Here is a 14,461-nt window from a genome sequence, read left to right as displayed (position 1 = left end):
TAAGTTTAAATATAACAGAAAGGGAGCCAATAGGGTTATCATAACCGTTGTGTCTCCTTGAATGTACACGTGATGGCACATTTGTTGGAAATTATACTTGCAAATTCTAATTTATCCATAGTCATCACACAGGTTGAAAAAAATCCAGAAACTTAAAAAACCAAAAAACAAAACAACCCTCTTTTGTCAGACATACTCATGCCCTTATTCAGGCTTCAAGTAATCTGGCTGCTTTTTCACACCATTATTTTACAAATGTTTCAATGCTTTCTGAGGGGGAATGCTAGAATATGGGCCCTGCCTGTTCTTCCCAGCTCTATTTAAAGAAAATCACAGCAAAGGATTCTGATTTCATCTCCATTTGTATGAAGTTCTTTTGTGTGGTATGGGTTTGAGTAAGTTTATATGTACTCATAGCTGCTTTTTTTTTAAGGCTACTGGCACATCATAGCAAGGCCTTGCTCAAATATTTGCCTACAAAAAATGTAGCTTGTACTTGAAAAAAAGTTTGGCGCAAACAAAACATTTTTTAGTCTCCACTTACCAGATACATCAATTTGTTCAATACCAGAAAAAGTTAGTAAGCTACGTGGAATGCTCTTAATGTGCATTGCATTGTTTACTAGGTACCTCATTAATTATGTATGCTTTATAGTATTTCATAATAAAGAATTATTTAAAGGATTTTTGGTTGTTTACAATATTTTCTAACAACAACAAAAGGTACCGTAAATTCATTTCTACAATATCATGATGGAAAAATGTGCTAAAGTATTTCCATAACTCAAATGTAGTCCTTTGGCATTAGCTCTGAGGCAGTAAATTTAGAAAATTAGGACCAGATGAATTTAAAATAGAAACTTACATAACTTTTACATTGTATGTGTGTGTGTGTGTGTTTTCTTGAATGTGTGTGCTCGGAATTAATAAAATTAAACTTTCACAAATCATTTTGACAATTATATGCATGCAATTTGATCTTTATGAAGAATATTCTTAGACTGCATAGGCCCACCATCAAATAAGTAAATAGAGATGGGTTTAATCAAATATCTTTAGATGCAAAAGAAAACACTACAGCAAATAGCAAGCTGTTCTAAATGACAATATTGTGTTCCTTTCTAAAGAAAGGAGTAATTTTGCCTTCCTTTTCTCTACATAGTAACAAACCTCTGTCTCAATGTGTGCCTGCTACTCACTTTTTTGAGAAACAGAAAATATCTGAGCCCAAAGGTATCCTCATATTTGCATATCTGCTTCTATGGAGAAAATCTGCTTTCTTTTGCTAGTTTCTTGAAAACGACAGATCAAAGTATAGACCTGATTGGTTAGTTCAAGGAACAAATGATGCTCTGTTTCCTCTCCAAGACATCCAGTGATCCTGTTCCCACAACATCCTTAAATGGATAGGTGAGAAATTAGTGTGTTGTCAGAACATCAAAAAGGGTCAATTGACCCAGCCATTTAACCTGCAGAATTAGCCACAATCTGACCAATGTTGCAGAGAATTAAACTAACTGTATCCACTCAGTTGTAGGCCAGGAACATCTAAACCTAGTCGGTTGCTCCATATTGCATAGATAGATCTCCCTAAAACAGAGCTGGAGATTGAGTGGCTGTAAAGTAAGACTATACATCTTGGAACAAACCACTATTCTCTTTCTTTCCCTGGTGGTAGTTGATCTTTTTTCTAGAGATTCTTTGTGATGGCCTCCCCTCCAGTCCTGAGACAGCTTGTTGGTTCATTCAAGTCTTTTGAATCACAGTTTGTTCAATCATCTCATTTCTAACAAATTCATGATTGGTTTTGGAAAGCTCTGTTTAATCTGTTGGGGTTCAAACTCCACTTGTCCTCTGCCTGTCATTTACGGTCAGATGATAGTTGCATCTCCATCTATCACAATCAGTTTATTGCAATACATACATTCAAAGACACCAGTAAAACCCCAGTCATCTCATTCTACCTTGCCTTACACTCAAGTAAGCTCTTTACAGCATCCCCCTCTCTGGAGAACTGGTTAGATGTAGTGTTAGAACATAACTGTTTATCTTCAAGGCAGACATTTAAAACCTCTAACCAGATGGGGTGTCCCTATCTGTCTGCACTGCCTGAAGTTCTGTCTTAGCCAAGGTTGAAGATATCTGCTCCTACCTGTCCTTGTCCTCCTCCTCCTCCTCCTCCTCCTGTCCTCCTCTGAGGGGAAGATTTCTGAAGATGAAGACATAGGTCTTGTTCAGCTGCCAAGTTCAGAGAGTGGAAGCTGACGCTGTCCAGAGCCCTATACTTCCCACAAACGCTTTTAAATTTTCTAACTGATCATTACTAATCATGCCAATCAACTGATCAGTTGATTGGCATGATTAGTAGCTGGCGGTAAACCAGTCAAAATTTTTTGATTCCGTTAATAACAGGAGACCAATGGTTTTGCCCTTTTAACCCAGCTGATCAAGTGATCATCTGGCTTGTGAGAATAGGATTGTTGATTTTTCACTGCTAATGACCTATCAACTGATACGGCCATCAGGGCTGAAAAGGTGACCCATTCACCAGCCAGATAAACACCTTTTCCCTCTGTATCTGTAGGTGCATAAAATCAGTGGCCTTCAGGCTTTGTGTCCCACAGGGATTTTTAAAGCATAGCATGAATCTCACCACATGAAGTGTGACTCCTTTTTTGGTTGTGATATCCTGAAGAATGTTTTGAGAAACACTTGCTCACCTGGTATCCACTCTAATATCTGTTCAATACCAGGCCAAGTATGCACTTTAATTATTTCATTCCTTTTTTAAACCTTATTGAAATCATTTTATTCATCTCTGGTGGTCATTCCGTTTTTTTTCTTTTAGTAAGTTGGTTTTAGCTCTTCTGTATGGTTGATTACCTTTTACTGGTGCTGAAATTCATGCTAACCTTTTATGTTGGATTTGGATTTTACTGTCTGTTGTGTTTTATTGGGTTAATTTTGAATTTTTTATACTACTTTGAAGAATCTGTTCTGTAAGGCAGCAAATAGGTATAAGGAGCAAACACGTTAAATATTCTTATTCTAATATATCCTGGGAGGGTATTCACATTTTCTGCTTAAAAAACAAAACTGTGGGTGTTTTGCAAAATGGAAAAAAAGAAGAAAAGAAAGTCAAATAAAGCCTCAGTAATGCACTGTTGAATCTTTTTCCTGCTTTGTTCACCAAGAGCCCTGTGTCACAGTAACACTATTGTTCTGATCTTTTGAAAGTCACAGTTCCTAATTACTTGGAGGGACATGGAGGAAATCAGAAAATTAGTGTGTGTGTGTGTGTAGGGGAAGAGAAAAGAGAATAATACAGTATATGTCTGAAAATGACAAAGGTATTTCAGTTAAAGAGGCCTAATGTGTTTGCGGGAGTTATGGGCACTGCATTTTCATGGGTAGGATGTTTCCAGTTTTCTTAGAGCCAGAAAGTGTTCTTTCTTTGCTCTTGGCTCAAGTGGGAGCCGCCACTCTCATTTTTACTTCTAAAGTGTGTCTGTGTATGAGAGTGGCTACTTTTAAGTGGGTGGGGAACAGAGAAGAGAATGAGCATTCAGAGCAGCAGAAGATTGCCTGGTCGGCTTTGTTTCAGAAATGAAAGAATCTTTGAAAGTGTCATTAGAAGCAATTGACTGCAGTGGAGCGACATCTGTGCATTCCATTCTTTCTTCCCTTCTCTACATAGCTCAGATTCTTCTCTTGCTTCCAACACACCAGCTTGTGACTGATTGGGCAAAAGAGAGACTAGAACCACAGCCATGAATCTGCTCTTAATTCCAACAGGTTAAATATGCAACCATTTATAAGGACAGATACAGTGTGTTATAGAGATAGCACGCTGCTTTTAGCCTAGAGAACTATGTGGAGCTTTGCACTCATCAGTGCTTCTCAAACACCCAAGACTGAACTCCATCTCTAACCATTTGCTTTCCCAACAAACAGGTATGGTTGTGTCTGCTTTGGGGTTTCTGTGCATCCCACATTTCGCTTAGGGCAGTCTACAGATGGAGTTGCCTAGGTTGCTTTGTGAGCATCTGGTATATGGATGATCCATATACCAGACAAAACCTGGATTAGGTTCTCCCTGTTTTCCCAGTGCACAAAAACATATAACTATATAGTTCAGCTTTCCTCTGAACTGTACATTCCTCTGGGACATATCCCTCCACTAAAGATGTACAGAGCAAGACCGCAAGAGTAATTAGGTTTTACAGCATGAGACTGATTTTGCGCTATTAATGGAATTTCCTGTTTAATAAAAAGGATTACTAATAGTCTTAGAGGCATTCATGGAGTTTATCTGGCCACAAGGACATTTCCCTTTGTTATGGATGCATTGCATTCTGGGTACATAGCTGCCTATTCCATTCAAGGGAAAGGGATGGAAGCCACATCAGAAGCTTCATGATTTTCCAAACAATACACACAAGTCTGGAATGGAAGTTTCATCGCTACAGGGACTAAGGAAGAGGAAAATGGGGAAATGATGGCCTGTATTTGTTGAGATGGTAATCTAGAGTTTCAAGGGACAATGGGGTAAATAGAGACAGTAATTGTAGCAATGCAGAAAGTTCCAGATCAGTAACCACTTCCAGCAAAATCTAAGACTGGACAGAAACCTTTTATTTATTTCTCCAGAGCCAGATCACCTTTCCCAGCCTCTACCTTGAGCAACATAGTTTTTCCAGAAGTGTTCAGTTCCTATCAGCTCCAGACAGCATGGCCAATGACATGGACCTGACATAATTTATTGGGGCCCCAAACCACATAAGAGATCACACACCAGATCTGCAAGTGGGAGACACTGAACTTTGCCCCTTGTCATAGACATATAACTCTCTGATTGCTATGGAGCTTGACTGTGTGATCCCCTTCTGTAGTGGGGAGGGACCTGTCAGATCAGTCCACCCCAGACGCCTAATGGATCCAGATGGTTTTCAGAGAGTGCTTGCAGAGTTTCCTTAGGATACGGTGGGAAGTTTGGTCAAGACCCTAGTCACCCAATGGAGTAAGGGATAACTATGCACTGGACCAGATTGTACCAGAGTGGCCTCTCCCCTCCTGAATATCCACTGCAGTTCCTTAGTTTATTGTGGAGCTCAGGGAGATGAATTGGCAGAGGAGATACCTAGAGTGACCAGACACTGGTAACTGCTCACCTTCGAGCCTATACATGGTGATACAAGTGGCAAAAACTGCTGCCTTTGTTGTGTCCATTGAATGCCCAGTGGCCTTTTTAAGCTGCCTTGTTCTCTTTTAGGATACAATGATTGCCAAGAATATCTGAAAGGCTGCTATGAATAATTCTCACAGTATATATTTAGTAGCTAAAAGCACTCAGGTCCAAGTGGAGTTGGACTCTAGCTGGCTGTGCCAATGGAGATGGCTGGGGTTTCATCTTGTGAAGGGATCTGGGATTAATTTGAGTTATAAGTCTTGAAGAAACATGTCAGGTTCTTTATAGTTCCAGTACTTCCTGTCTGGATCCCTGCCCTTATGGTTGATTAAGGCCTCTTGTGAGGGGGCAGAAAGTTGGGTTTGAGCAATAATCAATGCCTCTGAAAGTGAGGAGGTGGTACACCCTGCTCAACAGACCTTCACCTTCATGTCTGAAAGAGGCTGTGGTACACCCTGCTCAACAGACCTTCACCTTCACAATTACCCACCGTTCTGGGTAATTGTGGGCCTCTCTACAGCCTTCCCTTTCTAGGGAAGGTTGTAGAAAAAGAGGTGTCACTGCAACTTTGGATGACCCTTAGAGGAAGCCAATTATCTGGACCCTTGGCAGTCAGGCTTCAGGCCACAGTTCACCATGCAAACTGCATTTGTCATGCTTATGGATAACTATCAGCCCCACTAGGTAGACCAGATTGGAAAATCAAAATATCTTGCAGGTCTGATTGTGCTGGACCTCCCCTCCTTCTCATACCACAGTGAATCAGAAAGGCATTTGCCTGAGCAGCTTCCTAATATTATCTTGTTTTCCAGAATTTAAAAGATGTTTCAGCCCCCTTTGCCTAGGTAATACTTCTTACATCTTTCTGTCAAAGTCACTTTCCTTACTGTCTACAATGACCAGAACCAGGGGTACAAGTACAGTATACTAGTTGTCTCTCCACAGCTTTCAGTACTACTGGCCATCGTATCCTTGTGGACTGCCTCTGCAAGATTGGAGTGTGGGGCACTATTCTTCAGTGATTCTCCTGCTTCCCAAGAAGTGGGTGGTTCCAGTCAGTCTTGGTGGAGGAAGAGAGATCTACCTGAAGACCCCTACTTTATGGAGTGCCACATGGCTCTTTATTCTTCCTACTTCTCTTTAACATGTACATGTTAAAGAGTGGAGATCATCTTTCAGCTTGGGGTCAGGTATCATCCATATACTGATGATACCCAGTTATTCATCTTGGTTTACGGTTTGGGAGTTATCCTGGTCTCTCATTATTTGCTCAATGACTGGGTGGCAACTGTGGTGGGGAAGGCTTTTGCAGTTATATCTTGTGCACCAATTGCGGCCATTCCTGGAAGCTGTTTCTAATCATTCATACCTTATTCACCTTTTAATCTATGATATGACTTTGATCGTTAACTGCCCAGTGCCTTCAGGAATAGGTGGCATACAAATAAAGTAAATACATACGTACATATTGTGGGAGTTTATGGCAAACCTTGAATACACTTTATCATGGTCTTAGACCAGCAAAACTTTAATAAAATACAGACAAAAAATAGAGTACAATTGACAGGGCTGTGGTAGTTATATACTTTAGTCTGACTCTGCTGAAGTCAACGTAATACAGCAAGTCCTTGAAACTGAAAACAGTATTTTGCAACTGTGTATATTACTTTTGGGTTTTTATCTACTAAAAGGCAACAATAGACAAATCATCCAAGTGGCCAGATATCTCTACCCTTTATGTGGAGGTGAATATAAAATATATATCTCAAAATCACCTATTCATTTGACTCCACTTCCCAGCTTGCAAGGACAAGGTTGCAATATTATTAAATCTTCCTCTCAAACTGCTGAGGGGAGGGCACTGAGGCAGGCTCCAGTAAAGGCCCAGCTATATTTAGGGTGAGTAACTGATTTTTGGTAACCCACTGAAAGATGACTCTGACTTTCTCTAAGAGGTCAGTACATCCTTGAAGTTTGATTAAGTTCACCTTGTAGCTCTTTGATCATTTGCTTAACTGTCTCCTTTGCTCAATTTAAGCTAGAGGTTAGCAGTTGCATCAGAGACAATCTATATGTTTGCAGTTTGGCTACAACACAATCCCACCACTTGGATTCGTGTCTGATGAGTCCTGTTATTGGCAGCAGCCCCTATGGTCATCAGGTTAATCCAGATCTGAGCAAATAACTTTGTTTGCCATGCTTTGACTTCTATTCTAGAGAGACCAGCTTTTAATCTCAGTGTCATGTTAGGCATACATCTAAGTAACATAAAAAGGGCTCTTAAAAGCCCAGATGAACTTTTAATAGGCATCAACATTAGTAAAAGGGTCCTAATTTACATCACAGGGCAGTTGTGCTACTGGTTTAATGGAAATAGCTTGATTGTAGCAGATACATAGTTCCCTCCCTGATTCCTGTGGAATCCTAGGATTACCTCCTTATTCTGTTGAGATACAAAGGATGCAGAGTTTATCTGAGTAGTTTTCCTTCAAGAAGATTGGACAACTACTCCAAAGTCCTCAAAAAATCTAATCTGCCCTTTAGCCTGATTATTAATATACCAGCAATGGATCTTAGGGTTGTTAGGAAAAAACCCTAACTTTAGGTTTTTGATAATTTATAATTAATTGGGGTTTGTTTTTGTTTTTTTACAGTATTGTGCTGGAGCAAGGCCTGATTAAGGCCAACTGATGCCCTAGGCACACAGGCCAACAAAGATGTCCCTCTACAGAAGAGAAACCCTCACACCATGAGATGGAAAAAAGTGTGGTAACTGATGACACCTTCAAACCAAACTTTTAAACTTTAGTCACTCACCATGCCAAAGAAAATGTTTTTTTTAACAATGCAGATTAAAGTCAAACATGGCGGATAAGGACAATTACAAAAAAGGTTGACTAAAGTTGAGGGGGCAGTGAAAGAGTTAAGGGCATGATAGCTAGGGGGAAAAAACTCTGTGATGTCCCCCTTCTCTTGGTGCCCTAAGCACATGCTTATTTTGCTTCATGGTTAATCCAGGGCTGGGCCAGAGCCTTAAGAAGTTGCTTAAACCAACTTGGTTCTGGGACAACATAGCTTCATCCTAACCAGACTGGCAAATATTTTTCTGCCAATTTTGGTGAGTGTAAGTAATGACCAACATCTAGTCATTCATTCATTCATTCATTCATTCATTCATTCATTCATTCATTTATTTGTCACATTTATATGGCAGTCCATCTCACACAAAGAGACATTGGGTGGCGTACAATAAAACCAATACAATCATACAATTAAAAACATACTACAAAACCAAGTAAAAACAATTAAAACAGTAAACAAAGACCACAAGCAGCAGAATATTACACATAATGCATTATGGCTTATCAGATAATTTGACCCCTGCTGAAAGGCCTGAATAAATGGAATTCAGTTTTATTTTTCTTCCCATATAATCTCAATTACACAATAATCCAACTGGTGAAACTAGATTGGGCCTTTTTCATTCCACCAAGTGTTGTTAGGAAGGTGAGTTTAGCCATTAGAGAAATTCTGATTTACTGGTTAGACCCAGGGCATCAGAGATGAAGTATTTTTCTTAATTGGGCAAAGCAGCAGTCAAACAGGCTGGTTTTTGATTATCCATCATTTTTTATGGAACTGGGGACAATACTCAAGAAGAGCAAAGTATGAAGAAGAAGAAAAAGCAAACAGGTCTTGACTAATAAGATCCAAGGAGAGGTTCAGATAATCTCTCTTCAACGGTACTCTCTGCAGTGATATCTGAACAGTTTATTTAAACGGGTAATAATAACTGCTTTATCTAGTCTAATTGTATTTGTCTTATCTGGAATTCTATGTGTGTGATTGTTGTGGCCCCGTTTTTTTCAGTGTTTCCCCTTTCCCTGTAAAATCCTTTTATATCTAGAGAGTTGGCTTTATAAGGGGATTTCTTATTAAACCCTGTCCCATATACAACATTGCATGGTTAAAAAGCTACTTCCTACTAGCTACTTCTGTTTCAGGACTGGCGCGAGGTTTGGTAAGTTCTCTGTCACTGGCCACTTTCCTTTCAATTTTTCCTAAATCTTGGCTCAGAGGAAATGTTCTTGACACAAAGCTAACCCTCCCCAGCTAGGCAAATTAGGGTATGTCAGTGTTTCAGCCTGCCTGTATCTTAAGATTAAAAAAAAAAAAAAAGCTGGGAAACCTTTGAAAGATGGTATCTGCCAGTGAAAGTTTTCAATCCACCCCTCCTCCCAGTTTGTAATGCAGTCTAATATTTCTGGAGGACACCAAGTTGCCTCCCTCTGCTTAAGAAGCAAATGGGGTTTTCAGACAGAACTCTTCCTTCTCGCTTCATATTTCCTCCATTGCAGTCCCCTCTCCTTCCCACTGACAGGCTGATCTGGAGCTATATGTGATCCTTGGAATGGAGAAAGATGGCTCATTAGTGGGGTGCTCCAGGAATACCAATGTTTAAAAACCTAATTTAGGGAACCTTATCTCATTTTATCTTTACTGTAATAAAGCTTCCACCCACCCATCCATCCATCCACCCACCCACCCACCCATCCTATGTGGGTTGTATCTGCACAACACACTAGGCTAGAATATGATTGGTTAAATTTTACTTCAGTGTTTGATGAAAACCCAGTCTCAGTGGAATGCTATATAAATTTACTTAGAAGAAAAGGTCACTGTTTGATAGAGTCAGTTTACAGGAAGGCCTGCAGAGCAAAGAAATACATAAATAAGGGACTGGAAAATCTCAGATTCCACTATCTAGAGATTAATTGGCATTTCACTTACTTGACCTCCAGTGATTCTAACCGTATGCTTAAGCTGCCCTCTGAAACCAGCCATAGGCTATGGAGTTCAAGCATACCCCACTTTAATATAGCTTTTTCAGTATCCAGTTTTATTGAACTTAGTGTCAGACACTAAATTTTCTAAAAGGGAACAGTAACATAATATCAGGCTGTAAAACCATTAACATCTACAAGGTTGTTAGAAAAACTTAAGTAGTTGTATTAACCACAAATGTCCTTTATAGAATTTGTTTTACTTTTGCAGTTCTACCATCTTCAATATCACTTTCATACTGGATCCAGTTTCAGACATTTTGGGAAATACAACCACATTTTGAGTGGTGTAAAAATAATTGCAGTCAGCTGGAGTCTTCTATCCCCCCCCCGCAAAAAAATAAACATGATTTTGAAGAAACCCCAAGAATAGCATGATATTTTTAAAAGATTTGGGTTGAATATTGTTGACCTTAAATATTGTGGGCTTCCAAGTTTAAAATGCTGGATTTATTATTCAGATAACTTAATTATTTGCTTGTAAATGCACAACTAAAGATCTGTTGTATAATTTAGAAAATGAAGAAAGAAAAGAAAATTCTACAAATAATACTGCTTAAATAACCCTCTAATTACAAAAATAATCCGGACTTCTAGAGCAAGCTGGTAGAGCTCTGGCAGTGATGGATTCTCTCCTCCTACTAGCCAGCTTTGTGCTACCTGGCTGTAATCCTAGAAACATTTATGTGCAAGTAAGAACCACTGATGTTTTAATTTTCTTCTCTTTAGGTATATTTAGAATTTCACCTTGGTGCTAGAATTAAGTTTATTTATTTATTTATATTGATTTATATAGCCATCCAGCTCACCAATGCAAGTTTGGGCAGCTCTGAATTAAAATACAATCTAAATTATATGTATGTATGTATGTTTGTATGTGTATATATACACACACACATACATACATATGCATACACATATTACATATTACTGTGGAATGTTTTCTTATAGCCATTAATTGTTACCACAAAGCAAAATGGAACTTTGTGCCTTCCCATAAACCAACGGTCTTGAGGTACAAGTGTCCCCCACTTTCTACCTTCTGTAGTCAGGCTCCAAAGAATGATCAAACTATGCAAAGATGAGCTCTCTATGATCCCCCTCTATGAAAGTGCAGAAGTGAAAGTTATGGAAGGAATAAATGAAAACACATTGTCAAGTGGTGCTCATCAGTCCATCTCATTTGCCTCAGTTAATAATAATCATCTTAGTGTTGGATCCTAGAGGGTTTCTCTGGGGAAGGAATTCCTTAAATTGGAGCTAGGAAGGCCAATAGTGGATCTAACAGAGCAGAAGAGGTAGTGAGGTTTAATTATTATAGTGATTTTTATTATTATTTTGATGCCTTTGAGTCAGTCTTGATTCCTGGCAACTGCCTGGACAATTCCATGCAGTTTTCTTGGCAAGATTTTCAGAAGTGGCTTGCCATTGCCTTCTTCCTAGGGCTGAGGAGTGACTAGCCCAAGGTCAACCAACTGGCTTTGTGCCTAAGGTGGGACTAGACCTCCCTGCCTCCCAGTTTCTAGCCTGGTGCCTTAACCACTACACCAAACTGGCTCTCATTATAATAATTTCAAATTACCAATTGCCAAAGAAGGTAACTATCATAGAAAGCTTAGAGAACATAGAAAGCATAGAGATTGTACTAATCAGGAAGCCAGACAAGAACTTAAATGTCCCAATTAAACAAGAAACTCCACAAGGAATTCCTTACTTCAACCAGAGATAATTAAGTCCAATGCTATCCACTGACTAAACTATATGACACTATCTGTAGAGCCACTCCACTCATCTATTTTCAGTTAAAGAAAGCAACAATGATGTCCATTGCAAATTTGACACAGGTTGCTTCCAGGTGAACAGCTCCAGGCAATAAAGGGAACTTCCACATCAGATAGTTTCCACTCCTCAACCACTCAGAGAAGTGAAGCTGAACTGCAGTCTTCTTCACGTCTACTGACCTGGAAATGCAGAACCGTTCAAGAATCAAGATCCAAACAGTGCTCCCACCAGCTGACCAGTGAAACAGTACAAAGAACATCATTCCGTCAGTGCCCTACCACAAGCTTGACCTTGGCCTTGGAATAAAAAAATCCTCATTCCCTTGCTTCCCACAAGAAGGAAATAAATTGCTAACACCCTATCTATGCATTTCATACATAATATATGCATTTGTCTGGTCCTGCGCAAAAAACAATTTTCACTGCATTGTTTGATAATAGGACTATGTTATATAATTATACTATACAATATAAAATATTTTAATACATTTTTTTCATTCTGGTCCTGATTTGTTTACATTGTTTTTGTAAATGCGTCTTGGGGACCCTCTTAGGAATATAGAAATAGCTTGACAACACATAATAAAAGAACTAAAATCCAGATTGCCTATTCAGAGTTGCTGGAAGTCCAGCTGTATCTGCTCTGAAATGGAAACTTCGTACAGTAATCTGGTAAGAGAATGCAGCTTTCTGCTCATTTTTAGACCACTGGAAGCAATCCGAGTCCATCTGTGTCTCAGGAATACTGGGGCAGGTCCAAGTTGGTCAGAATAAAAGAAACAAATCCAGAGTCCTACTAGCAGAATGCTTTGAGTCTCAGACAAGAGATTTTTTTTTAGTTCAAATAATTTTGTCTGGCTGGAGTTTCTCCCAGTCAAGATAGTGAACGTCTGGCCAGGAATCATCTAAACCTCATTATAAGGAATGGCAGTAGTATTTCACCATTTGATTTCTCTCTGGCTTGCTCCCTAGTGAACTCAGATTACTTTTTCACTACGGCTTTTATTTCAAAAATGCAACCAACAGGCAACTTGGGTCATTTTAAACTATTATGTCCTTTGGCATTTGATTAAGGCATGAAAAGGGAACTCCCTTGTCTCCTTTTGCAAGATAAACCTTTGACTTTTTGATTGCAGAGATATTTCGAGCATTATAAGAGGCCATTTCTTGAGAAGTGGGGGTGGGAGAGGGACCAAAATTATTAAGATGCAGTGAATGTGAAAACTGGCAAAAGATGAGCAATAATCAAAAAAGGGAATTCTACCTTCTTTTGTTTAAAATTAGACTTTCTACTTTTCTTTTTCTTGGAAAATAAATTCATTCCATCTTAATTTACAAAATAACTTTCCAGAATACAGAGACCTCCTAACATGTCATTTAATGATCATCCACATTAGGACACATGAATTCTCCAGAATTCTAGAAAATACAGTTACATTCCCCTACTTTTGCCATTTCTAGTTAAACAGTGTTTAATTCATAGGTTCTGCTTTTAAAATTAACCTGCAAGCATTGTTCATGAAAGCCTTATCTGCAAAGAATGTAGATACTAGCCTTCCTCACCTTTTAGATGAACTGGACTACAACTGCTATCATTCAGAGCTTGCATGTAGTTGGGGATTATGAAAGATGTGATCCAACACAACTAAAAGGCAGCAGACTGGAAAAGGTTGGTATGTAGCACAACATAAATATTATGTGTAACACTTCTTAGGAATGTCAGACCAGAGCAGACTATTTTCCAGCTAGTCTACTTTTAATTGCTCTGACAGATCTCTAGAGCAGTGTTTCTCAACCTCGGCGACTCTAAGATGTGTGGACTTCAACTCCCAGAATTCCCCAGATAGCCATGCTGGCTGGGGAATTCTGGGAGTTGAAGTCCACACATCTTCAAGTTGCCAAGTTTGAGAAACATTGCTCTAGAGTATCAAACAGGCCCTTCTGTGTACTTTGCTTTCTGATTCTTTTATTCAGAACCTCAGTGGACAAAGAAACTGTTCTACCACTATGAGACAATTGTTCTCTGTGCAATGCAATTAGATATTCAAAGCCCACTTCATCACTTGCTAAATTCCTACAAAGAACTAAAATGCTGCTCTTCCAAATACTGACATACAGCTATCCTACGCATGACTGGAAGGTGCTGCACAAGCGACAGAAATGAACAAAAATACTATGCCCAAATTCATAAGATATTGTTTGGCTCCTTGGATTTCTAAGGGGTTATGGAGAAAAATAAAGGAAATAAATGAAAAATAAATGAAAGCATGTTCTGACTGCTTTGCATCTGCTGTACCAATATTTTTTCCAACATTATGAAAAGGTTGTTCCGCCATCACTCCCATTTTTTTTCCCCAGGTCCTTGAAAAACTGCATGAAGCTGGGCCACCATTATCTTCATGACCGCCAACTTCAAAATATAGAGAAACAAGAGAAGGGAGGTGAGGTGACATATGAATTCCCATCAGGGCTGCTCTGGGGAGCAATGTTCAAAAAAGCTAACATAGTGGCTGCAGCCATGTGGTTGCATGTGTGAGATTTCATGTATGACCCATATTGAAAAGGGTGGGGCTTCAATTGCATAATAGTGGCTGCCAGACTGGCTTTTTTGATTCCCCCGCTCCCCATGGACATCTCTGGTTCTTGCC

This window comes from Python bivittatus, unplaced genomic scaffold (genome assembly GCF_059951505.1).
Source record: "Python bivittatus isolate LINGU-HERP-01145 unplaced genomic scaffold, Pbiv_v1 ctg000840_np1212, whole genome shotgun sequence".
In the NCBI taxonomy this organism is placed as follows: Eukaryota; Metazoa; Chordata; class Lepidosauria; order Squamata; family Pythonidae; genus Python; species Python bivittatus.
This window is presented reverse-complemented; position numbering follows the sequence as displayed.